Genomic DNA, 27,591 nt, shown 5'->3' with positions numbered 1-27,591 from the left:
TATTTTGTGTCACTAAAGCGATACCAGTAATTTAATTCATTTTGAGTTTTGGCCGGAGTTTCCCTTTAATAGGTTGAAAAAATTTACCATCAAGAATGGAGTGCGGTTATTCCTTCAACATCTTCCTTAGGCGACACCTTCTGAAGCAAAATTTCACAAAAGGTGAACCTCTATAAATAGGTACAGTGTCCCCCAACTAATCCGGGTCTCTTTTTCTCTTTCTCTTTCTCTAGGACGCAGACAATACTTTGAAGTGGACAGTCTCCCAAAGAGGGCGAGGAGGAGAGGCACCTTATGAAGTGAAGGGAAAGGAGAAAAGGGAAACCTCATCAGGCAGTGGAGGAAAGGAGGGACTTCGGAAAGGAGGAAGATGAACGGAGCCTAACAAAAGGAAGGAGGTGAGTACTGAAGTTCTGAACAAAGAAAGGCAAGGTTCACCTCTGAAAGAACGAGGGAAGGACAACCTATGTCTGTTAGAACTTGGACGGACGCGAAATTATTGAGGTCTTTGAGATGCGTCACCGTAACCCCCCCCTCCCCCGAAAAAAAAAAAAAAAAGAAAGATAAAAGAGCTGGGAAATGTAACGAGATACATTGGCCCCTGATTGTATTGCAATATCAGGAATACTTTGTAAATTGAATTTCGATACTGAAATATAAATACTCATCTGAAATTGTATTGCGATACAGAAATACAGATACAAAATGTATTTTTAAAATACTATTGCGATACTGCCCAATTAACCCTGGTACTGTGTTAAAATAGACAATAAAATATTTATTTATTTCTTCAGGAACCAAAAGAAAATGAGGCGCGACGGTGCCGAAGCTTCCGGTAAGAAGCAAGCAAACAAGCAAACAAATATTTCCCTCCCTTTTAGAGAGGTGTCATCTGCTAGCAACTCAACCCGCCAACTGCAAACAGCCGTCCCCATTGGTGAGTCGACTGCTACCCGTGTTTTGACTGCACTTTTCGTCGTTGAGCACTGTGATTGCGTCCGCTCTATGTGCTGAGTTTCAACACCCTAAATCGCGAGGTTCGCTTGAATCGGGAAAGGAATCAAGAGGCGGCAACGGCACAAGGCGAAGAAGCTTGCGTCGGAGCAAATCGAGACCGTTCGGATGCAACAGGTTACCGATGACTACGCATCAGACGACGAGCCGATGGAAGAAGACCAAGGGAGAGTCAACCCTTCCTCCCAGAGCTCTACCGTCCACGGTGAGTCGTTGAAAGCCACAGCGTCGGGGAGTGGAACAGCTACCTGCTCTATGCACGGACTGGCTCCTGCATCCCACAACAGCCAGGAGAGTCTGTGGTAAACTTTTCATCAGCAGTTCCGCCTGACGGGGACTTCGAGATAATGAGCTCCGCTGCTTTAACCTCCGCTGCATCGACACCCGCCGGTTCAGCCTCCGCGCAGGGCGCACTGCCAAGCGACGAGAGCCCAAGCACCGAGACCTCTGATCGGGAGCGCCTTAGAGTATGGGCAGTGAAGCATACGATCAAACACGTCGCCTTGAACGATCTCGTATATTTGGCGGCCAAACTTCCAGGGCTACCGACTGACACCCGGACGCTTCTGCACACTCCGAGAGCCACGGAAATCCATCAGTGCGGCTCGGGTGAGTAAATTCACATCGGATCCAAAGAAGGGATTCAGAGATGCCTGCTCTGTGGATTTGCCGACGGCTGTTATGCACCTCAGCATCAACATCGACAGCCTGCCTCTGTTCTCTGGCTCATCCATGCACGTTTGGCCAATTCTGTGCATGCCATTGAACACAAATGACACAGCGCCATTCCCTATCGGCTTTTACTGCGGCCTCAACAAGCCTGATGACATCAATGTCTTCAGAATGCAATTTCTGAACTGAAGGAACTGCTCCAAGTAGGTGTACAAGGCGGCGGGGCAACCGTTTCTGTTCTCCTACAATCAGTGATGTGCGACGTGCCGGCAAGGAGCTTTATGAAGAATGTAAAGGCCCACAACGGCTCTTTCGGGTGCGATAAGTGCACTTAAAGAGGCTGCTGGAGAGGGAGCATGATCTACCCGAAAGTTGATGCTCCACTTCGGACTGATGCCTCCTTTCGAGATATGGAACAGCCAGAACATCACAACGGTGCTTTGTCCTTGATGGAACTGGAGGGCCTGGGGATGGTGTTCCAATTCCCTGTGGACCCGATGCACTTCTCTATCTGGGCGTAGTGAGAAAGCTGGAGCACTATTGGACACAGAAGGGTCCCAGGTGTGTCCGCCTGCCCTCTGCCAAGGTTGCGGAACTCTCGGAAAATCTCAATGCCGTGAAGTCTGTGGTGGCTGCCGCCACACTGCTCCGGCAGAGGGCAAAGACTCCCGACGGCAGCGCCATGCGACGGCAGGGCGCATCTAAGGGGGGGGGGAGGGGGGGAGGAGGGGGAGGGAGGGAGGCGCAGGAGCATTCCGGGTGGAGACGGGGATTAAACAAGACGGAAAAAGCCCTTCCTTGTGATTACGAGTTCTTCCGGGGTAGACCGCACGGACGAGAACCCGGAGGTCCCAAGGTGTGGGCAGGGAAACCTACATTGGTGCCCAACATGGGGCCTCGTTCGTGTGGCCGACTCCACAAGGTATGTGGGGTCTTTTCTACTGTTTGTCTCGGGTTTGCATGTGCTCGCATTCACGCAGCGGAGGAGGCAATGCGAATTTTCGGCGCATAGGCCGGTGACAATTCTGTCCACACGGCACGAGCAAGGGTACAGGCAGCTCATAACTGCTGTTTTAAGAAAAAAACCAAACATCATTCTATTTCGGTCAGGGTTATCGTTGAGCGGCGCCACACCCCCTGCGTTTCTACCCGCATTATCGATTTGTTGTGGAAGTGATATTGTCATTATGGAAGAGTGATTGCATGGTTTACGTACAACGCCATTATCTCAGAACAGGTCTCCTTTCTGTTAAAGGTTTGCTTTTTATTTCACCAATTCTATGCGGAGCACCGGCGGTTGAGAATAGTCGCGCTTTAGGCAGAAAGAGGCCTCTATATAGCACCGATTGGAAGACTTTCAGGGTTGGGGAGAACTCACGATGAGCGTGGTTACAGGGTCTGTCCCAAAAGTTCCCGGAATTGTTGTTTTTATAAATCATCTATTCAATATCAGTTTACAATCTTTTCAGAACTTTTCAAAGTAATCTCCCCCTGCTTCGATGCACTGTTGCCAACGCTGAACCCAATCACTGAAGGCGCCTTGGAAGCCGTCAACAGGAACCTCCTTCAGTGAGGTCGTCACAGCTGCTTTTACCGTCTCCAGCGTTCCATGCCGAGTTCCTTTCAGGGTTCTTTTGATTCTTGGGAATAAAAAGAAGTCCGGTGGTGCCAGATCGGGGCTGTACGGTGGCTGGGGCAGCGTTGGCACACACATTTTAGCCAGCAACTCGGAGACTATGAGCGCGGTGTGGCTTGACGCATTGTCATGGTGCAAGATCCAGTTGTCGCAAATTTCTTTTCGGACTCGTCGAACCCTGTTTCGCAACCGTTTGAGCACTTCACAATAAAACTCCTTGTTGACTGTTTGTCCCTGTGGCACGAATTCACTGTGAACCACACCTTTTCTGTCAAAAAACACAATGAGCATTGCCTTGATTTGCGATTTGCTCATCCTTGCTTTTTTCGGGCGAGGAGACTCCGTGGTGTGCCACTCGCTGCTCTGACGCTTTGATTCGGGATCGTACTCGAAAATCCACGTCTCATCCCCTGTGATCACTCTGTCCAAAAATTCTGGGTCTGTTTCGAAGCGTTCGTGCAATTCCTGACACTTCAACAAACGCTCTTCCTTCATCTCACTCGTCAGGACCTTTGGCACCATTTTCACGCAGACTTTCCTCATTTGGAGATCCTCTGTTAAAATGCGATGAACGATTGTTTTGGGTATTCCACACTCATCTGCGACCATTCGAACGCTTAATCGGCGGTCCTTGTCCAAAACGTGACGCACTTTTTGCACCGAGTCATCCGTTTGTGATGTCGACGGGCGTCCCGAGCGGTCGTCGTCGTTGACGGACTCCCGACCTTCCCGGAACCTCTTGTGCCACATGAAAGTTTGGCTTTTTTTCATCGCGTCGTCGCCGTAGGCTTTCCGAAGCATTTCGAGCGTCTTCGCTCCGTTTTTACCTAGTTGCACACAAAACTTGATTCCATAACGTTGCTCCAAAAACTGGTCCATTTTTTTTTCTCGACGAGGGTGCTGTAGATGCCTCTGCGCGGAGCGTGTCCTGCCTCAGCAACTGATAGCAGACAACTGAGACTGGTCTCGTTTCGAAGCTTATATCCCCCACTAACTTCTCCACCTGAAGCCCCACCCCGCCAGGCGGCGTTGCCGACCACAAAAATTCATTCCGGGAAGTTTTGGGACAGACCCTGTAGGACAACACCGCTGCATCTTTCCACGGAGTATCTTAGCAAAACTATGGGCGACGACGGGGATGATATACCCCTCGGTGAACTCGCGAAGCGGCTAAACCCCGCCAGCACTAGCGAACATGACACACGGATTTTGCAACCAGTGACCACAGAATCGGCGGGCACGGTGCAACAGGACACTGTCGACGAGTTGAGATCGGCCATGACCCTACTGCTTCAGTGTCAACGGGACCAGATGGTGCAACTAAGCGGCCCTTCGGTGACAGTCACTTCGCCTCCTAAAAACTATTCGCGCCTCTCGCTTACTATCTTGAAGTATGCGGGCTACGGGATAAGAAGTGGGTGACAACGTTCATCTCTGAGCTACAAAACTACAAAGCAGCGTCAGGGATAAAAGACGAGGTACTAGTACTAGACAGTCTCCTCCCGGTTGCACTGACAGACAGTGCAACACTGTGGAGGCAAAGACAAACTAAATTCACATGTATGTCAGATTTCGAGGTGCAATTTAGGACGGAGTTCCTGCCTCCGGATTACAGCATGCGGATCAGGGAAGAGCTGTGCGCGCGCACACACCGGCCGGACTAGTCACTCATTGAGTTTGTAAGGGCTCTCCAGGGCCTGTACGATAACGCCGACGCCGCGGCACCAGACGCAGAGAAAGTAGAACGCGCCATCCGCCAAAGCCACCCGCATTTCCATCCCCATCCCAGGGGGCGCACATTTCAGAACTTAGACGAGATGGCACGAGCGGCGATCACCATCCAGGCCGATATCCTCGCGGAACTTAGACACTGCCCCCCTCCTCCACAGAACATGACCCCCGGAACCATCATTTGCGTGGTCTGGGAACGCACGGGTACTTAGAGTCGGGGGAGAACCAGACTGTAGGGGCCCCGTGCTTCGTTACTTTCTATTTTCCTTTAAGCTTGCAGCACCATCGCCAAGCACAAACGGTGATCTGGTCGCGAGCGCGCGTGATTAAAAGACATTCCATCCGAGACATTGGAGTCGCTTGACGTGTTTTCTTCAAACCGTTCCCAGCTCCAGATGCACGATTCGACCACGTGCACATCGACATCGCAGGCCCTCTCCCATCATCTCGAGGATTCACATACATTTTAACAGGTGTTGATCAGTACACCAGAGGCCTGAAGCAGTTCCACTGGCCGACATCTCTGCTGAGACCGTCGCAAGAACATTTGTAGGGACGTGGGTTTTTCGCTTCGGTTGCCCATCAACAGTAACGACAGACAGGGGACACCAGTTCCAGAGCACCTTGTTTGCAGCCCTAACTGACCTGCTCGGGGCCCGCCACATCCACACTGCCGCGTACCACCCGTTGGCTAATGGCATGGTGGAACGCTTACACCGGCAGCTCAAAGCGGCTATCACGGCACGAGACGAACGCCTTTACTGGGTGGGCCATTTGCCTCTTGTCCTGCTTGGTATCTGGTCTACATACAAACAAGACCTGAACTGCACCTCCGCAGAGTCGGTGTATGGTGCACCACTTCGTTTACCCAGAGAATTCGAAGCACCCAAGACGTTAGCATCACTCCCATCTCAGACACCCTATTGAAAAAACGTACAAGAAACAAACCTGTTGCTTGTATAGTTCTGGTATGACACCACCATAATTTTTTTGTGTTATGCATGCAGCTAGTTTGGTTTGGCGTTCTGCATAACGAGATACCGGCACCGCTATGGCACCGGGTCTGTCTACTGGCAGCCACTTTGCTTGCCGATATGATTCGGTGTGGCTGGTATGATTTTGCGTCCGATGACGTAGGTGACTGCCGTCTTTCCAACAAAACGCTTATACCACAGGACCACCGGTATAACCAAATCATACATGCAGAAAGACGACCGCCATCTTCCAACAAAAACGTCCATCGTTCACCACCGCTATCGTTACATACACCATACATGTCGAAAAAGAACATAAGCCACGTTTACACGAATGCGACTTAGTCGCATTGAATCCAGTTGCCGCATTCAATATGTGGTCATGTAAACGGCATAATGCGCAAAGCGCATCGCATTTTGGAACGGGGAGGATTATCGGAAGGCGGTCGCTGCGGGAGCGAGTGAACAGCTGAGAACATGGCGGCGGCCAACCTCGTCGGCGGCGCGGAGAGCGGTCCCGCAATTTTTTTCCCGAGAACGCAAGCTTTTATTGCGATCATAAGTAAGCGGAATATAGCGGAGCTGCTCGGTGAGAGCGGCCCCGTCCAAACCTTTGCGAAGTACGACTTGCGCGTCCGAAGGGGTCACAAAGGCTTCAGTGCAAGCACGAATGACACCGAGAGCTCCGAGCACTATAGAGCACTGCATGGTAGCGCAGAACGAGCAGCTCCTACCTCGGTGCAGTTCCTGACTCCGCAAGAGCCTCTCGGACTCGGGGTCCGGTTGGTCCGGTCGCGATCGGCGAGGTCTAGCGCGGCGAAACGCGGAGGCTTCCTCGAAGCGTGCACACACACGTCGCCTCTCGTTCAGAGTGAACCGGCGGCCCGGCCTGGAGTCCTAAACGCCTTCCGTCTCCCAACTTCTTCCACAGCACCGAAGACAGCGGGCACGATCTTTACGTTCACTGAATGCGTCGAAAGGCCTCCATGTGCGATGCACCGGAAAACGTGGTGTGGCTGGTGCCGGAACGGAACTGCATAACTTCGAGCTTTGAGTCAACGTGCACGGCAACAAACCGATCGTGACACCAAGCCGCGGATACCGCATCGCCGGTCGGCAGCGGCAAACGGCCCGTTGCTCGTATCGTGGGCCGTGACTCGTACTCGGCCAACTTGGCGTCTTTTCGTGGCCCCTCGCGTCGTCGCAACCAGCCACAAACCCGACAAACCCACCAGCCCGAAACCGTAGCGACCGTAGCCTGCGTTGGAGAAAAGCGAAACCGAAACTTAAAGCTTCCGCCCAGTGACTTCCGCTGCCGCGGCTTTTCTAACTTCGCGGCTTCCACTTCCGGTCGTCGCGGAGATGGCGAAGATAGAGCGGTGTGCGGGGTCGTTGGCTCGTTTACGGTTACGGGACAGATGTTTTGCGGTCTGTTTCTACTGCGTCTCTGGCTCTCAACTGGACGGCGCCTCTCATAGTTCAACCAGGCGTGGTCAGCCTGCGTCAGGCCGGCTCGACTCGTCCGATCGCCGGACCGCAGGCGACTTCCAAGTACGGCCGTTAGGCCTAGGATCCGAAGGCCTAGGATCCGTGAAGCGGTAAGCGAATCTCGTCCCGTTTTCGTTCTACTTTTAAATTACGTTAGGTGCGCTACAGTATAAGCATGCGTGCCAAGTGTTCGTGACAATTTTGAACTAGAATAATTGTGCTTCATTGCGGTCATTTGCCGAAAATGTAAATCGAGCAATGAACTAGGAGCCATGCTTGAAAACGGTGTATGTACGATGTTAAATTTTACCTGGGCGGCTAAAAAAAAAAAAAAAGTCAAGACTGGTTACGGTTGGATGCGAGGCTGGTCCCAATGCGATGGTAAGCACTTAGAGCGCCTTTCTGAACGGCATGTTAGCAATATAGACCTTTTCATCCTCCTCCGCATGGTCGCTACCATCTTGGAATCACGTGACGCGGCAGCCATTAGGTTGCTTCAACTTGCTCCTCCGCTCTCCCCTCCGCGCCTTGAGGGATGCGTTGTATTCGTGTTTTTCGGCGCGTTTCACCGCGCTTGCTTGCCTTACTTCGGAGACGGTAGTCCGATACGTCTACTCGACGACTCCTGAGGTTTGTTTACTAATAGTGGTGAAGCATCCTCAGTGAGAAGCGCGTATATTTATATCGCGCATTTAGGATCGCAAGGCGCCAAGAATAGTTAGTACAAGGAGACTATCTGTATTCCTGAAAGTATCGTTCTTTGTATTCATAATATATCGAAAACAGTTTCTTTTGATTATGTGAGGAAACTCGCGGAGGAGGTAGACAACGAACGTTTAACTTGTATTTTATCTGAGGCTAAAGGTAAAGGTAAGTCAACATCAAGCGATTTGTTTGTTCAAAATATCACACCTACATGTGTATGAGGTTCACAATTTCCTTTTTCGACGTAGACATTCGGTTGGCCGGTTTACGAGGAAGTTTAAGAAATTGTATACCATGCTCGCTCCCATTTCGACAGTCATTTAAATGATTTATTGATTACATTAAGATAACTAACACCCTCCACTTAATTTACTTAGCATAGCGATTTTTACAACAGCGTGCACAAAAAATAACGTCGTTTCTATTTGCGAATCTAAAACGCGGTTTCAGTTCGGCGCATGCGCAATATCGACCACGCTTTTCTTTCTCTTTTTTTTTTTTGCTTACGTTGTTTTACTTTTGCCAGTATCTACAATCCCCCCCCCCCCCCCGCCCCCCGAAAAAAAAAATAAAAAGAAGAGCCGTCTTAATAACAATATTTGAGTCCAGGCTACACCGAAATTTATAAAGCGAATTTGTGCTAAGAAATAAATATATGTTCACACAGGTCAGTGAAGTGCCTAGCGCTAGAATTCAGCCAAACTTTCCGAGGTGTTTCTCCTCCTGCGCCCTTTAATTTTATTTAGCCAATTTTATGGAATACAAATGCCAGATTTAATTTCACGGGCCTGTCACTTATATCCTGAGTAAGCAAATGTTCATATAAAAAATGTATTTCCTCGGGCGAATATCGCGAAATGCTGCTGATGAGTACTTTAGCAGGATTGATAATTTAAGAAATTTCTTACTCAGCCTGTCAAAACATGCTCGAGTACTAAATTAAAAAAAGAGGCCGAGACGATATTATATGTTTATATCAATTATCTGCGTCATTACACGATACGTTTTATTTTGCGAAGTTCACAAAAGGCTGGGTGCCCACAAAAACCAAACAGTGAGTTGTAAACTCGCGAGTTCATCTGTTCTGGCCGATTCAGAATATTGCTAACCAAGCTGTCGATATGCTTCCCCCCTTTACATCACATGTCAATTTCTTTATTAATTTGTTTTTCTGGAAACTGGTGTCATCGGGTACGGTTATACACGATGGTAATCTTCCCTGTACATCAGTCAGGCGTTTCGAAACCGACCATAATCAGATACATCAAAGGAGATGGTAAAAAGAGCCCACAATTTAAGCTAAAATACACCTCGTAGTCATCGAAGTGGCTCAATACTACTGTTTCATTGGTTGTGTGCTACCAGGAGAATAATCGTATCGCAAAGCTAAGCAAAAACAGCGTACAGCAACATAGCCGCGCTCACGTTCAAACCGAAACCAACCAAATTGAAGCAACCTAATGGCGCCGAGTGTGTCAGCGCCCTCTGTCCGCCGGTGAGGCAACTACTAAAATGAGACGGTCTATAGCGATCAACGAGACGAGCGATGGCGAGAAGCTACGAGAGCTGGCGCCGAGCGCCGAAGATTTCTCACTCTCGCTGCTTGCGCCGCTCGGTTCTTGGGCTTCTAGAAAACGTCGCTCATCGCCTTGGTCGCTCGCACCAATCGCTTTCATAATGTGTTTCTCGTCGCGCGGCTGACTGCCGTGTTTATTCAAATATAAGTCAACTTTTTTTTTTCTCGGAAATTGTGATTAAAGAATTTCGACACCTACATTCGCGACCAAATTTTGCGACCCTACCGGAGGCATGAAGCTATCGAGTCACCGAGCCGGCGTTGCCGTAGAGCCGCGCCGCTTCTTGTTTCAAAAAGCTTTTGGTTGCCGAAATGGCTCGCCGCCCGCGGTGGCCGGTGCCGATATCACGTGCACCCCTCGGGCGTCGGATTTCGACATTGCGCCTCTAGCGTTCCCCTTGCTGGGCAACGGGTAAGGAGAGGAACGCGATGCGCCATGCACTTTACCCTCCATCCTCGAAAACGTGCACAAAAGAAAAAAAAAGAAAAGATGTTATTCTTGTTAGTTGCTTGAGGCGGCTCGGCTCGCGTGTTGCTTATGGCGACACGGCGGCTTTGCTTGCGTCTTTGTAGTTTGTCTTCCGTCGCTTCGCAGCTTTTTTCGTTTCTTGTCATCATTTTACAACGGTGTCAGTGAAGTATTGCTGCGAATTTGCGAAGATGTCTACCCAGCTGACGAAGCTTCGGACGATGATAACATGTCCAGAAGTTCTGACGGTGATGAAGTTTCTGGCATCGCCCCGTGATTTAGCTGAGAGTGATATAAATAAAGGTTTTTTTCCTTTCTTTTGCCCAAAATTTCCCCTGTTCTTAAAAATAAAAAAAAAAGTTGACCTATACTGGAATTCTTTTTTTTTTTTTTTTGTTCTTGGTGGATCCAATAAATAGGGTTCGACCTATTTTCGAGTAAATACGGTAACTTTAATTTTTATTTTGGGTTACGTCGGACGCAACTCGAATGCTTGACAGTTACGTTGGGCGTAACTTTGATTTTTCTTTCGGGTTCCGTCGGACGTAACATTAGACACTCCGTTACACTTAAGGAAAATAGGGGCTGCTGGTTCATCATATAAACCAACCATTTGTGTTTAATTAAAATGCATCACTGACCTCAAAAAAAAAAAATACTGCTATCCTAGAATTTATCCTAGAATTTATGCTATAGGAATGTAGCGCTTCAGATAAATTTGTTAATTTTTACTTTTAGTCCCCGCCCCCTCCAGATCCAACATTTGGCCTAAAGCAGTGTTCCGGATCTCCTTCCAAGACCTCAGGCGGGTTGTCATTCAATCCATGAGTCGGCGGCGTCTCATGGGCGTGTTCCTGGTGCTTACTGGATGGTGCTACCGAGGGAAAAGTGGTCATGCTTGGGAAAGGCAAGTATGGCCGCCGTAAGTATACATATTGTCTTTACCTTTGCTCGAATCCACTTTTAAGAAATGCACAGTTCGCATGTGTGCATCTCTCAATGTTTCCACAGTCGGCTGTTTTTTTTGTTTTTTTTTGAGTGCTCCAACTCTGTCAGCGCTAGTTTCTCTAGATCATGCAAATGGGATGCAACACTAAACCACATATGTTCTCGCAACAAACAGTGCTGTGCAGAAGCACAGTGGAATTTACTCTAGCTTTATAATGCAGCACAAAATAGTTGACTCCAAGTATAGCTACTTTTGTGACTCCGTTTAACCAAAAGCTCTGCCGAAACAAACTTGCCGCCTTATAGGTAGTGCAAAAGAACCTCGCGTGCCTAACCTGGAGAAGGGCATTTTTTTTTCATAGGTCAATTTTTTCTTAAACCAATACCTTCAGCCTCCTTGAAATGTTAACATCATGTGACACACGGAAGAACAGTAAACTCTTTAATGTTGGCAAACCTTTAATTTTCGCGGCCTTTCATTTTGCAGAATTCAGTGGCTGCGATTATGTCCTCTGTGACCGATTCGAGAAGAAATAGAGACCACGAAGATAAGGGGGTTTTACTGTACATCGGAGGAAAGAGGAAGTCACTTATGTTTGTATGCAGGAGTAAAACCAACAACAACAATCATGGTGTCGACACTTTGTAAGCCTATCTGTGTCTATTGAATGATATCAATTTTGTTTTAGTTCGTTAAACATTGTTGCCTGTACATTGTAGGATGTCGTCTTCAACACGAGCAGTGGTTTTTTTCTCAAGCAGGCAGCATGGATGCGTGCCGCAGCACAACATAGTTCATTTGCAGGTGGTAACGCAGGTTGAAGGATGGTTGGCACAATATGGGGGAATCACAATTCAATGTTCTACCTCGGGCGTAGACAAGATTTGCTTATTCTAAATCATTTTGTCTAAAAATCTGGGATTTGCGATGAATGTACCCGCATGGTTGGAAGGGCCAGACAAGCCTTGTGAGCGCTTCATTTTCTAGCGTCTCAGTTTTGAACCCACTCATGCACCACATGTGTAGATGTTCCGATAGGTGGGAGCACTTATTTGGAAAATGGTGAATGGCAACTGTTATCTTTATCAGACTTCTGTATTATGGTCAAAGTTGGACTGCATATTTGCAATACTTTTTCTCACTTAAAAATATGTCATACTAAAATATGTAAAATAGCCGATGACAAAAAGAGAATGGCTGGGCGTCCTCCAGCACGTGCTTGTGCTTTTCACCCCACTTTGGACAGATGTGCTTGCTCCAGGCTCATGAGGCGCTGAAACGTCATCAAAGGTAGCGGACGGGCTGGTGGTGGAACAACGGAGACTTCTCCCTGCCTTTCTCATGCTGTCAGTGAGCGTGTACCTCTATACTCTAACTTAGCTTAACCTGCACAGAGCTGAGGAGAATAGGCTTGGCGAGTGCCCTTATTGCATATGCATTTGTACAGCTGAGGCACTTTCTGAATCAAGAACATTGTGTATCTTACCTTCAAAAACACATCATTTTGGGGGTGCAAAAGGAATTGTAAGGCATATCTTTGTTTGTATTGTCCTATTACGCATCGCAGGCACGTAGCCAGGGGGAGGCTTATGAGGCCCGGCCCCCCCCCTCCGCCCCCGATATCTTCCATTTTGCATGGGTCTTCCTCTCCCCCCTCCCCCTCATACAGCGTTTTGTTATGAGGGGGCCCCCCCTGAAACAAAATCCTGGCTACGTGCCTGACGCATCGACTCCAACTTAATGCGGAGTTGACCCACCCTGTTAATAAATTTAATGCCTGCCAGGTAATTTGTTTTGCATTCAGTTAATATATCAGTATTCAGTTAGGTATCCCAAGTCATTAGTCGTTGAGATGCAGTCTCTCTGCAAGTCAGTCATGTTTAACATTCATAAAACTGCTTGTCAAATAATGGCACTGTCGAGGACATGTACTCGGCTCGAGTAATCGCTGTGCACAAGCTGGTCGTGTGGATGCAGACAGCAAACATCCCGGTTGAAACGTCCTTCCTCGCAATGTAGCTCAAGACTAGGTCAGGGCCCCACTCACAAACGTCTATACTTTGCATCTCTTTAAGCTGGACCACTTTTGACACTACAAGCCATTGCAGCAAAAACAGTTTGAGACATGATTACCGTAATATCCCGAGTCATCGCCCATCCCCGAGTTATCGCCCACCCCATTTTTTGGGCCAATATTGATTTCTGAAAAAACACCGAGTCATCGCCCACCCCTTCAAATACCCCAGCGCGGACTCTGCGATCCGCAAACACTCATCCTACCCGAATGACGTGGCCGCGGACCTTACAGTTGGAGGACGTCCGTGACAAAGTAAAACGAAGGAGGGAAAGACGCTTCTTTTTGTTTACGCATTTCCTCCGTGAGCGACCCCAAAGTGGTCGTGTATCCGTGCGAAAAGAAAACGATGGAGATAACAAAATAGGAGTTTGTTAACGTAACCGCGGAGTGTTAGGTCAAAGTCTGTCTCCGCCGAAGTAAGGTCACCGTGAACCCGCTCCTTCTTCCCGCCCGTCGCGACCGCTGTTGTGCAATATTTTAGGCAAAGCCAAAGCGTAAATAAAGCTTTGCTGGAACGTCCTACACAGACGTTTGCAGAGCGTCCCAACCGTGCATTGATAGCCCGCCGTGCACGGACGCACGTATGTACGCACCAAACAAGAAAGTTGCGCAAGAGCTTGCAATTGACAAGGCGCCCGACTTGGCCCGACGCCAAAGTATTTGCCAACGCGACCGCCGGCTTTCCCGCTTTCCCAGCATTGCTCTTGGTCGCTTCTTTGGTCCGCTCGCTCGCTCGCTCGTTGCGCCTGGTCGGTTTTTCTATTTTCTTGTAGACTTTTCTTTCTTTTTTTTTTTTTTTTACTAACTAGGAGAACATAATGGTGACATTCTTTCACGGAACAAACGTTCGTGCTATATGCAGATCGGCGGTGTTTCTAGCGCGTATGCAAGCAACGGACTTCGCTATAGTAAAATATTCTTTCGTGAGCATTTTTTTCTATAAAACAATGAAACTAAACCGAGTTTTGAGTTTGATGTATCTCTTGTGCATCAGCGCTTGATACGCAGAGGAAAATAGGCGTTTTTTTTCGTTTTTTTAAGTAGTTGTGCTCACCCACCGAGACATGGCCCACCCCACTTTTTTAACGAATTTCAGGCGGTTGGGGGGTGGGCGATGACTCGGGATATTACGGTATAAGCTCGACGTACCATGGCATCCAACTAGAAGGTCACATGGCTTGCAGCTTCTGCCGTAATTAACTTTAAACTGAGATAGTTTGGAATAATGCTCCCGGTTTTTAGTGTTGCCCGGCACGGTTAACAATTTGGTGATATAGTGCTGCATTGAAAAATCTGCATTCGTGACTGTATGACCTTATGAATGCATACTAGCTATTAAACTCGCCATTCTGCAGAGAAATGAAATGCACTTTGCTTCCAATTGCAGCTACTTCTGGAACTTCATGGTATGAAGCACCTTATGGCTGCAAGCTCTGACCGATCTTGTTCTCTGGTCTGCGCAGGCCCGTTGCAGGGAGTCACTCCGAGAGCCTCACCAGAGGTTCCTGCCCGTGGTCGTTCTAAATTTTTTTGTTGTAGGTATGCATCCTTTCTGTCTTTCCCTAATGTACTCAGGCGTTTTCTTTTCATTGTCGCAGATTTGCCTCAAAATTGTTTCAGCACAAAAATGGATGCTGTACAACTGTATCCCGCAAATTTTGTTCAAGATAACTTTTCTTTGCGAAAGTTAGATTTTTTTTTATGAAGGTTAGTCTTTTTTGTTTTTATTCACAAATTTATTTGAGTTTCCATGGGCAACACTAAAATGTTATCCCAAGGGCAAGGACAAGTTCACTGCTCTAACTTGTTCTCAACTGATTGCAAGAAATTTTGTTAATGTCGTGAAACCTCTTTCTAGCACTTGCTTTGCAGCATGGAAACAAATTATACATGGGACATACTCTTCTTTAGACTGCTTGTTCATTCTGCAGGTCTGCCTTCTATAGATGTCGTGCTACTGGAGAGCAGGTGAATTCGATTGTTGGTTTTGCCATTGCTTTTTTTTTAGCTGTTGTCTTAATAGTTCTTGTAAATTTAAAAATTTTCCTAAAAAGCAAGTTGGCAAGAATATCTATTTTGACTAGTTAGCTGGAAATAATGATCTAGTACCCTTTAGTCAGTAAAATAGATAGTGTGTGCCGCTGTTAGTGTCAAGTAGAGATGCACGCTTTTTAGGCATTTTGCGCAGAGTGGTACCCATTTTTATTGGTTAGCTTCTTAGTGCGCCAACTAAACTCTTTCTATCCAGACACCTGCCCTTTGCTTTTATTTGGCAGGCTCTGGCAATAAAATAATATAGTGTTATTCCTCGGTGGCTTAAAAACCTAAAGAAAGAAGTTTCTCCATGTTTAAACGCAAACTTTTATAAAGGCAAAAATGAATTAAGCCAGTAGCAGACGACACATAGCCTCAGCAGTGCTCCGCGCCAACAGCGTTACGTCAAAATAGCGGTCGTCTCCTTTTTGCTGCCTTCTCTCTCTTTCCTTCGGCGCTCTCCTCCCTTTCCTCCTCTCCGGCACCTTTGTCGCCACACCTACTGGCTAAACTCTCCCACTATACGGCTCTGCATTGCAGTAGTAGGTTTTTTTTATAGTCTTTAGAGTTAAATGTGAATATTTGACAGAAATCTCCCAGGTTGGGGTGAAAGAGGGTTAAATGAATGCATTTGATCATTCGCCTTAATTCGGTACCCATCATTTCAAGGCCTGTGTGGCCTTGTTCTGGGGTGTGTCTATGACTGTGGCTGTAAAGGAGCAGTTTTTTAATAGGTACAAGTACAAAGTATAAAAACAAAAGGATCTATGTGCTGATCATGAAAGAATATGCTAACCATTCTAATGTAGCTCTGCCAAGTACTTGATTGTGATTTGTTTTTATTTCCAGCTACTTGGTTGCCTCAAGATCTGGAGATCCCAGTGGCCACAAGCTTGGACTCAATCTTCTGTGGTTCGGCCAGGACCATGGGGGAGGTAATCCCAGCAACAAGAGCATCACAGTGTCTCCCTGCCTGTGACTTTTGATTAGCATCACGACAAGGGAGTCCTCATGCCACCAAGTGTTAGGTATGCTACTCGAAATAAGCATTCTTACCTATTCTTAAGTGAAACAGCAAAAGCACTACTAAGCCTAAAATGCAAAAAACATTCAAATCTCGGGTTGGATGGAGTTCCAATTACAAAAAGGCGACTGCAGACATGATTCACATGTGAACTTAAAGCCCACGGATGTAGGTTCGACGGAGTCACAGAAATAACTTCCCGCAGATGGCTTCGCTAGTGCCATACCCAAACAAATTCTTAAAATAATCATTGTGTTACGTTGGTGTCATTAATCTTATGTACCTACCCCACCCAGCAGTCGGGAGATGTGAAGTATAAAAAAAATGGGAACTTGCACATTGTCAGCTCTGCAAAGATATTATATTGAACCGAGCATAGCACGTTCAACTTAAGAAAGCAATTCAGTGCAGGCCTAGTTTTAAGCTTCACATATTTGTTATTGCCCTTCATAATGAAGTAAAAACTGCTTAAGTTGTGGCCCACTACAGGCTTTCTATTAGTGTTAAAAAGTGTTATGGCAGTTTAAACAGCTCGCTCCAAATATTTTCTTGAAATGCATAGGTTTATGGAAATTATTATGGGGATGTTTGCAGACAGTCATGGTGAGACCAATCTTTAGTGCCAAGTGTTCCACTTATTCAGAGTTGGTTGAGTCTGTAAATATTGTAGGTCGCAAATTAAATTTTTATGGTATGCAATGGGCACAATCATCCGTAATGACTAGCTCTACCTAGGGGAACTTTATACGTTTACTACGGCAAGATGGTTTCACAAAACTAAGTATTTAGTTTATTCAACTCCTGCACTAACCTTATCTCTAGAAACTTTTTATATTCTTTACGATGCTGAGTTAGGATTCTGGAAGTAGTTTTTCTAGAACTACGCTAGACATTTTCAGTTCATAATTTTTCTCGTGAAGAATTCGAGAGAGCCAAACCCTGTAATATACGGATGGAACTCGCAGAATGATGCGACTGGCAGTTTGAAACATTCGGCACTGTAACAGTAACAATGACATGTCACTTGCCTATGTAATGCTCATTGTCGCAGATCAAACTGCTTTTTCCGTCTGCACTCATTTTCAGTGGACTCATTCAGCGAATTCGCACCCGAGACTGCAGCGCTGGGTTCTGCGAAGTAATTTGCATGAATATAGATGCAACAGGTTTCTTTGAGTGTGCGTCTAACACGTATTCTTCATATTGAATCTGCTACTGTATTCATGACCATGTCCTTAATTGTATCCACATTCCAGCTTATTTTTATTTTGACATTTGAGTTTTCTTCTGTACTTCTCAACATATGTGCTTGTTGAGCCGTACTCAAGACCATTAATCCTGTCTTTCACTATTACATTAATATATAAAACTGTTGATGCCGAGTGAGAATTCAAGGTCCCGAATCTGTCGTGCGAGTTAAATAAGAACCAATAAAAAGCTCTACAAAGGAAATTTTGTTAAAGGAGGCTGTATAACCATTAATAGCACATGCCATGCTAAAAAAAAAGATACAAATTCTTGTTGGGTATGCAAGGATGACACTGCTGTTTCTGATGTGTCACAAAAAAAATCAGTGCCATACAGTGTTCCTTATGGAAGTACAAACTGTCGAATTCAAAGCCCAGAAGTTTTATTCAAGAATGTTCCTCAATACAAATGTATTTAGAGATCTGAGCCACTGACTCATACATGACTATGTGGCGAACATTCATTTTCATGTGCATTATAGTTTACAAGGTCTAGTCTGCATTGATTTATTGCAATCATGCTGAAACTGGGAGGGGTTCTCTGGGTATGAATAAAGATATAAACATTTCTTGAAATCAAAACATTTGAGAACGGACAAAAGGAAGGATCTGAGAACGGTATCTTAGATTCTCTTCTCTTTTTCTTATCTCTAATTTTCACCTTATTTCACCTGATGAATTTAGTCTTTTAGCGCAGCTCTTAGCACCCGTTTCCGCATTTCGCGGTGTCGCCCTCGGCGTAACCGCCCAACTAAACTTGGCAGGAAATTGAATTAATGTTGCGGTCAAGTGACGTTAATATTTCCGCTAAGTCTAGCTGAGAAACAAAATTTTTTATGGATGACATGACACGGTCATGCAACGTCATTTTCCCCGCTACTTTTAGCGGGAAAACTGCATTTGTGTTGAGGTCATGTGACATCAATTTTAGCGCTAAATTTTGTGGAAAACTTAACCCGCTAAATTTAGTGGGCAAATTTTCCCGCTAAATTCAGGGAAATTTTTCGCTAAATGGGAGGGAGCAGAAGAGTAGGAGGGTTAGGGGGTGGGGGGTCATACCCTCCCATCCTCCTCTTCAAGATCTGTGCTCTAATTTCACATTACAGAGAATTGTAAACGTCTCATATTTCATCTCATGTTTATTCAACTTTTATATTGCAGGTGCGCTTGCAGCACAAATCTGGGTTGTGCTGATCTTCTATGCACAAGTTGGGAACTCCTGAGTGGCAAGAGTGGGAGTTTGGTCTGACAGCTCAAGGGACACCATTGTTCAGTATTGAATTTTTAATTATCTTCTTTTGAGCAAAGTTAAGCTTTGCTGCTTGCAGTTCTTCTAAAAATAAATACCTGCAACCAAATTTACCACGTCACGACATTTTGCCTCTGCTCTTAGTGCTCCTGGTGAGCCTCGGATAAGAGCTTACTGGTGTGCAAACATCATGCTTGTTTGAAACCAGTCACTGAGTAGACTCGCTGACATCCAGCATTCCAATGAAACGCTGGATGTCCATAGGTCTTTCTTGAACAATGCAAGCGGGAAAAGAACCATACAATCGTATCGTATTGGGGGACATTCTAGAGAGTGTTTTTTTGTATGTTTTACAGATTTAAAAAAAAAAGCCGTAAAAGCTACATTTACGCGGTCTGTGCACGTGAGTTATATGGCCAGGGCGGCATAGTATAAAAGGCTAATTTGTAATGATCAGTCAGCTTATTACAGAGATGTGCCAGTCTTCTTTCAGAAAACTAGATGAAGGTTCATTCTAGCATAGTTTTATCTCGCGAATCTGAATATCCCGTTCGTTTTCCACAAAGATATAACTAAACGTGAGAAAAAAAAAACATCCTACCAATAGTGACATCGTAAGAAGACCTTTCGGCCGCCAAGCGTGTCGCTTAAGGGCCGCGCGTCCAATCTCAAGTTTTCTAGGTATATTCTCCCGCATTGGCACCAGTCGCGACACATTTTTCTGCCCTTTTAAAAAATAGCACGTGCGTGCAAAGCTTTGATAGGTGCTGAAGATGCATGAGCAAAGATTTCGAAAGCCACTTTTGTGACGTCGCTCTCCAGGGAAGTGCTTTCACAGCGCTTTAAAAATGACTATGCAGGCTCGATTTATAAAATTACCAAATAATTTTGATATTTGAGATTCTGGAGGTCATATGAAGAAGATTTAAAAGTGTTTTCTCAAATACAAAACCGCTTCAGCCTCTCTCTAAGTATAGTATGTTCCTGAAATTTTTAATCAGTGAAAATAGACCCATGGTTCCAATTAGAAACTTGCTAAGCATCGTCAAAACACACTAAATCAACTTTCTTTGTGAAGATATAAAACAAGAGCAGCATTTTATGGCGTTCTAAAAAAATGGTCAGTTTGTACGCGTTTTCAGACTTTGGTTTCTTACCAGAGCGCATCTTTGCACCTGCGGTCCTGCTGCCCGGTGGCCACAGTGCGAAGCCGCCCCTCGCCTCCCTCGTAGGATGGAGGGAAGCAAGGCGCACGTGCGTTGCGTGTCTAAGGGGGAACAGGACCTTGGGCGCAGAGATGAGCTCTGATAAGAGACTGAAACCTAGAAACTCGTCCAAATAAAGCGTTTTTACAGAACGCGTAAAAGGCTACCCCTGCATTATATCCTTCTAAAAAGAGTGGATTTTGTGGTTTCAGTGACTCAGCAAGTTTCTAATAGAAACCATATTTTCATTTTCACTAATTAAAAAGATAATTAACAAATTGTATTTAATTATCTGACTGATCGTTACGACTAGGTTCCTATACTACGTACGCCTGGCCGTATAACTTGCCTGCACAAACCGCATTAATTTAGCTTTCACGACCTTTCTAAACATATATGTAAAGCTTAAAACTAAATCGCCCTGTACAACAGTGAAAAGGCAAAACCAGCATGTTGGAGCCATATGGCTCCACCGTGCTGGTATCGCCTTTTCGCTGGTATAGGTTGTCCCATATTACGTTATGCATGTATGGTTCCACATGGTTCCGCCGTATTCCACTACGCTGATATGGGATGTCCCATAATACGACATGCTTGTATAGTTCTGCCTACCTGTATCGTTCCGCCTTAATCCACTATACTGGATCCGCCGATTCGCTTGTATAGGATATCCCATATTACGGTTACGCTTGTATGGGCCTTTTCCGTCGTCTTTCCATCATCGAAATTTTCCAACAGGGCATACTTGGAAAACTTGAGGGAGACCTTCCAACGGCTACAACCAATACCGCCTCGCCTGTCAAGCTTCCGGAGAGTTTTTGTAAGCCAAGATCTAACAACATGCACGCACGTTTTCCTGCGGAGGGAGGGCCTCAAGAGGAGTTTGACACCGCCTTACGATGGGCCAATCAGGGTTATTAACGGTAGGGCAAAAACGATGACCCTCGATTTGCACGGTCAAACAGAGATCGTTGCCATGGACCGCATAAAGCCAACCTTCCTGGATGATAATCCTGTACCTCCGACTCCGATCATACGACCCAAGCAAACTCCCACGTGCCTACAAATTCGCCACCTGTCACTAAGCGTGTCTCATGGAACATCTGACTCTGCCCCATAAGTGACAGACTTTGCTCCATGTTGCTAGAGGGGAGCCCTGTAGGGGCTCCGTGCTTCGTTGTTTTCTGTTTTCCTTCAAGCTTGCAGCACCATCGCCAAGCACAAACGATGTTGTGGTCGCGAGCATGCGTGATTGAAAGCATACCATTTGAGACATCGGAGTTGCTTGACGTGTTTTCTACACAGACTATTCCAACCAGGTGTCTGTCTCCCGAGCCCCTCATGCATATCAATTACGAAGGCGCAGCGGGTTTCAGGGCATACATTCACAACGCCACAACCCCTCCATTGGTCAAGATGAGTTCTTGGCCTCTGGACCGGTAACGCGGAGCTCGGGAGGGGCAAGTACGAGCGGGGCACCGCACGAATTCGACAGGCAGGCCACGCCCCGTTGTTTTCGATGCGGTCGGCCAGGACACGTACACCGGGAGTGTAGCGAACAGCGGCGGCAGCCTCAGACACGGAAACGGCTACGGGCGGCGGTGGTAAGAAATCACTACTCTCCGCCGGCTGCGCCGAAAACACGATCCACAAGATCGAGCCGCCGCAGCTGCCTCCGGGCCTCCCGGTGGCTCACACTGGCTCCGGGGACTGACGCTTTTCTATCGACCCCTCGGTGGCCCTCCATCACATATTCTTCCTCATAACACTCTCCGTTGTGAGACTCTCGGCGTGTCCGATTTTGCACGGACATCCGGGCGCCCATCTCACACTGTTCGCGGTGTTGAGACTCCCAGCGTGTCTGCTCGTGCATCGACAACCGGGCGGCCAGCTCGCAACACTTTCCGTCATGAGACTCCCGGCGTGTCGGCATTCGCGTCGACACACGGGCGCCCAGCTCACATCAATCGCGGTCTTGAGACTCCCGGCGTGTCTGCTCTTGCATCGACAACTGGGCGGCCAGCTCATAACACTTTCACTCTTCGTCGTGAGACTCCCGGCGTCCGACTTCAAGAAACGTGAGCAGAGAGGAGCTTTGGACGGCCCACCAAGTCGATGGGCGGGTGACGCAGGCCCTGGCAGAACGAAGCCCAACCGACACCAAGGGTCCTGGGGAGTTTGACTCGTACCTGCTGGGCAGCGTCAATATCCTGCTGAGGTATATCCACCAGAAGAAGACGAGGCCTGTGGTTCGCCGTTGTGGTCCGTGATACCTCGCAAACTGCGTAAGTCCTTTGTGAGATATACGCATTGAGACTCCGCATTGGTTGGACACAGCAGTGGGAGCAAGACTTACGAAAAGTTAGCCTAAATTGCAAAGTGCCTGGTATGAGACAGGACGTTATGAAGTACACGTGCAGTTGTACGGCGGCTCAGAAGGCACGCCGTACAACTGCTTGGTGCTTGTTTCCGAGGGAGACAACCACCAGGCTTAATGAGAGCGGTCGAAAGTAGATACCCTTGGGAATGCATTGCATGCGACATGGTCGGACCTTTCCCCCGTAGTCCGCGAGGAAACCAGTATTTGCTTGTAGTTACAAACCACTTCACCGGTTGGGTTGAACTGTTTCCTCTGTGCAAACTGTACTCCAGAAGAATCTGGGATTGCCTTCTCGAGACATTCGCTCTGTTCGGCTTTCCTGCAACACTCATTATGGACAACGCTTCTTGTTTTATTAGCAGTGTGTTTGTGGACGCATGCAAGGCATTGGGGATACGGCACAAAAACACGTCGCCGTACCACCCACAGGCGGATAGTTTGGAAAGAGTAAACCGAAACCTCAAAATGATGCTGGTCACGTACACAAAGCAGCACAAGGATTGGGACGCGAAAGTGGCGGAAATGGCATTCGCCACACGCACAACAGTGAACCGGTCTACGGGTTTTACCCCAGCCCTACTGAACTTCGAAAAAGAGCTCGCGTTTCCCCTGTAAAATGGTCTTTGCACAGATCAAGCACGCATGCAGCGCATCACTACGCAGTTCGCAGCAGATCTCCAGCAGCGTTTCTTTGGGAACCTACATACGTGAAGCTCGAGAGAACCTAGACATCTCGAGACTCCAGCAAGCGAACCAGTACAACAAAGGGAGGCGGAATTTGAGGTTCAATGTAGGATATCTGGTGCTGAGGTGAACTCATCCGCTGATTGACGCAGCTAGGGGCTTCACGGCGTCCCTACTCAAGAGGTGGGAAGGCCCCTACCGCATTAGGAAAGCACTATCTGACGTCACTTACAAGCTGGTGCATTGCGAGTCCGGTAGAGTAAGCGGGTCCATTCATGTTACCCGCATAAAACCTTTCAATGAACCCAAAGAGTTAGAAGTGCTCCAGGGTCCAGCTGAAAGTGATCCTGATCACTGCCCACAGGTTCCTACACCACCCCCGCCACAGTACAACATGAGGCGGCGGTGAGGACAACAAACGAAGGCACACAAGCTCCTACAGTTTTAGTGGGAGACCATTTATGTTAGGGAGGGGAGGAGCAGGGGGCATCTTGCGGGGGAGAGCTTTGCCGCTGCAGTTGGAAGACACTATCAAGCGGCGCGGCCACTTATTTCAGCTGAATAAGTTCTCACTGGGTTCTTTGAGGGCAAGGCGACGGGTAGGTCGCCTGTCAGTGTTCCGTCCTCATATACATCTCTTCCCTAATGGATAACATATCTCACTTTATTAGAGGTGAGGCGACGGGTAGGTCGTCTGTCAATGTTCCGTCTTCGTATACATCTCGTCCCTAACGAATAACATATCTCAGTTTATAAGAGGTGCCTGTCTGACTTGCCTTGTCTTCCAGATGGTTCGAAACTACCGCCGGAGGAACCCGCCATACCAGTGGCCCCCCCAAGGTGGCGCACAGGGGAGCAACAGGCAGAGCCAGGCGCCCCGAACAATGCCTGCCTCCGTCCGTGCCGAGGGCATGGAGGTTCCCGGGACGGCGACCTGGGTCGTCTGGCCCGAACGTTCTGCAGGCCCCGCAGTCCCCGCAGTCCCCGTGGGCTCCCTGGGTGGAACAGCCCCGGCCCCTGGTAGGCGAGCCCTCCGACTCTACCCCTCCTCCGTTCCATGAACGGAGGCTGGTGCAGCGCCGTAGCGGCGACCCTCCGGCGCCCTTCACCGAGGAGGAGCGCGCCGCTCTGCTCGGTGTGCGGCGTGCTAATTGTCCACTGGGAACACCACCGACATGGCGCCCTGCACGCTGCGCGCCGAGCGGTGAGAAACCCGACCTTGGCCGTGGCGTTTTGCCCGCTTACGGAGGACGATGCCGCGGCCGCGTTGGTTATTCTGCGCCGTATTCGCCCAGGGGCACTTCGGGGCGCAGAAAATGAGCCGAACCCCGCGATGCTCCTGGACCAGCTGGACCTAGGCCCGGGCTCCCCCTGAAGAGGGGAGGTGTGGTGGCTGCTGCCACACTGCTGCGGCAGGGGGCAAGACGCCCACGGCAGTGCCACGCGACGGCAGGGCGCAGCTGGGAGGGAGGCGCAGGGGCATTCGGGGTGGAGACAGAGAATAAACAAGACGTAAGAAACCCTTTCTTGTTACTGCGTGCTCTTTCGGAGTGGACCGCACGGACGAGAACACGGGGCTTCCAAGGTGTGGGCAGGGAAACCTACGAATCTTCTCCGCCAAGGGAGTTCTCCAGGCATCCTCGCGTCATGCGTGAGCGCGGGCATTGGAAAGCCACCAAATGCAGGTACTTTCTCCTGTATGCAGGAGAAAGTACCTGCATTCGGTGCTGCCTGTGCACGATTATGTGCACTACATGTGCTGGCATGTTGCCATTCGGATCCTCACTTGTGTCAGCAGCTCTGCACAAGTGATTACATATGCGAGTAACCCTTGGAGTATGTTGTCAAGGAAACAGAGCGTCTGTATGGCGAGGAAGCTGTAGTGTACAATGTTTATGCACTTACAGACATTGCCAACGACGTCCGAAGGCTGGGAGCACTGGAGTCTTTCAGTAGCTTCCCCTTCGAGAACCACCTCGGCATGCTAAAACGCATGCTGAGGTCAGGTAACAGACCTTGAACAGCTCTGGAAGAGGCTCTGCAAGAAAGCCAATGTGGCAGAACATGCACGCGAACTCGTAAAGGTGGAGTTTCACGGCGCCCACGAGAATGGGCCACTTGTGCAGGGCTGTGCAGGTTGTGTGCGTTGTGCACAGTACTCGAGAGTACAATTGAAGCTTGGAATCGTCAGGGTGTTCCGATCTGATGGCTGCGTCCTGGGGCATAACCTGGAGGTGTGCAAAGTTTACAACAATATTTATATTGGCGGTGATTGTGCCACTTTCCTACACGGGACGGCAGCCTCCTGTGAACTTGTGGTCATCTTTTCTGTGAGATTATGATTCGCATCCCTGAAAGAAGCTACACCTCTGGTGTGGCATTTCATTTGTTTGTCTGCTAGCAAAGCTGTTGCTTGAAGTCTATGTTTAGGTCCTTGGGTTTGGGAGGGTGGGTTGTATTTTTTAATAAGTCGACTCTCAATAATTCAAACTCCTGAAAGCCACAGATTTTGGTTTGAAATATCAGAAGTTTGAATTATCTTAAATTTATGTAAATATGATGTAAGGCAAAGTAGGAAATTGCTATAGGAATAACTACATATACCAAGTAGATTTTTTACACTATTCTCTACACAGGCCTATTTAGAAAGGGCACACATGAAACATTGGTGAAGTTCAAAGTGAATAGTGATTTTGGCCGAAAGTTTTCTAATTGAATATAGAATAGTTTCTCAATGCCTTTTACTACCATTGTACCGTGCTTAAACAAAAATTCAGCTGAACTCGTGAAGGTCGTTCCCGACCTTCTACTTGTCCACTTCTAGGCTCAATTAGTTTTAATATAACTTTATCTACGAACTGTGACCTCTGAACGTCCAATGCTTACGTTGGGGTGTCATGTAAACCACAGATTTCACATAAAATTAAACCTAAAGAGACGCCCAGCTATCCTAATTGAGGGAATTCATAAATCTGCTTGCTATATGCAAAACTTTTTTCTTTCATGTGGAAGTTAACTGCTTTAAAAAAAAACAAGCAAAAAAAAGCATGAATAAAGAAAGCAGATTTCCAGGACAGTGCTGCTTGCATAATCGGAGTGAGTTAGTCCCATCCTGTGCGCTTCTTACCGAGCACCGGTGTACCGCGAAAAAGCAATGCTTGCGAGATTCGAAAATGTTGCTTTCCCGCAGTACACAGGTGCTCGGTGAGAAGCGCACTGAATGGGGTGAACCCGCCGCAATGAACAAATAGTGTGTGCATTGAGCGAAAACATTGTTTGAATTAAGCAGCTTAAAAATGCGTTAAAAATATAGTGGAGCAACCAATATATAAATTTGTTTGCATTAACCGGCAGTACGAAATGTTAGAGTTTGAATTATTGTGAGTCCACTGTACTCATTTTAATATATAGAAAACATCATTTAATGGCAGCTGTCAATGCAAATAGTAGTGGGCGCTTAAAGTTCCTACATCAACTTTATCATGGTCACCTTAAAATGAGAGCAGATAATTATTTGAAGAAACCACATAGTCACTCTAATCGAACTAACCACAGTAAAATGATCAAACCGTACATCAGTCATAATGACACTTTCAAGTATTCGTTCTTTGTTCATAGCATTGAAGATTGGAATTGGTTGCTGGAGGAATCAATCAAAATTTGCGAAATGCAGTCGTTCGTAAAGGGCTTGACAAAGTACTTTTAGAAAATCTTGTAGCCAAAATGTGTTTTGATTGTAACATGTAGGATATCCTAAAAATTTATCTTTTTGTGTCAGCATTCGTTGAATGTAATCTGATGAAGCATGTATTTCTATAAAAACTGTAAGTGTTTAATTTTTGTGTCATTGCTTGATGTAATTTTCAATGTACTGTGTTCTCCGTCGTTATGTATTTATGTATTACCTTTTTTTTCTTTTTAGCATTGTATATGGTACTATTGTGTATTGTTGCCTGTAACCTGCCAGGGCCTGAGAAAGGCCTGCAGTATTTTCAAATAAATAAATAAATAAATACTTCAAATGCTTCTTTTTCAGGTGCCTTAGTTATGCAGGTTTAGAAGATTTTATACATTCACATGAAGTTGGTAAAACAGCACTATTTTGCTGTAAGTCACCTCTCGCAAGCACATTCCAGTGTTACAAGCAGATCATACTTTTTCATGCAGCCATATGAGCGGCAATTTTTCTGTTTTCTGGTTTTCTAGTTTGATAGAAACATTGTTCCGAAATGGTGACATAAAAAAAGCTATTAATCGAATTTAAATTTTGTTTGTCTCTATCTTATAAGTGAATTGCTCTCATAACATTTTGCAGACATTGTGCTGACGCCTGGGCCATGTGGAACTGGAGGTAGCCAAGTCATCAAAGAAGATACGACTTCGGCTCATTCAGAAACCATGCGAACTACGGCGTAAGAGGCCCGGGGCACCGGGACAGCTGGCTGAATAAACACCTAAGCCTTTCAAACACTGACGT

At 47.1% G+C, this 27,591-nt stretch overlaps 1 long non-coding RNA gene across 1 annotated transcript; it reads left to right on the top strand.

The window, feature by feature from the left end:
• On the top strand, positions 1-27,591 carry LOC120843434. The gene is made up of 3 exons (XR_005716170.3): positions 1-398; positions 795-937; positions 27,430-27,591. It is a non-coding gene; the product is annotated as an uncharacterized LOC120843434 (long non-coding RNA).

The sequence above is a fragment of the Ixodes scapularis genome, unplaced genomic scaffold (genome assembly GCF_016920785.2).
Source record: "Ixodes scapularis isolate PalLabHiFi unplaced genomic scaffold, ASM1692078v2 PGA_scaffold13__105_contigs__length_92229423, whole genome shotgun sequence".
NCBI lineage: Eukaryota > Metazoa > Arthropoda > Arachnida > Ixodida > Ixodidae > Ixodes > Ixodes scapularis.
This window is presented reverse-complemented; position numbering and strand designations above follow the sequence as displayed.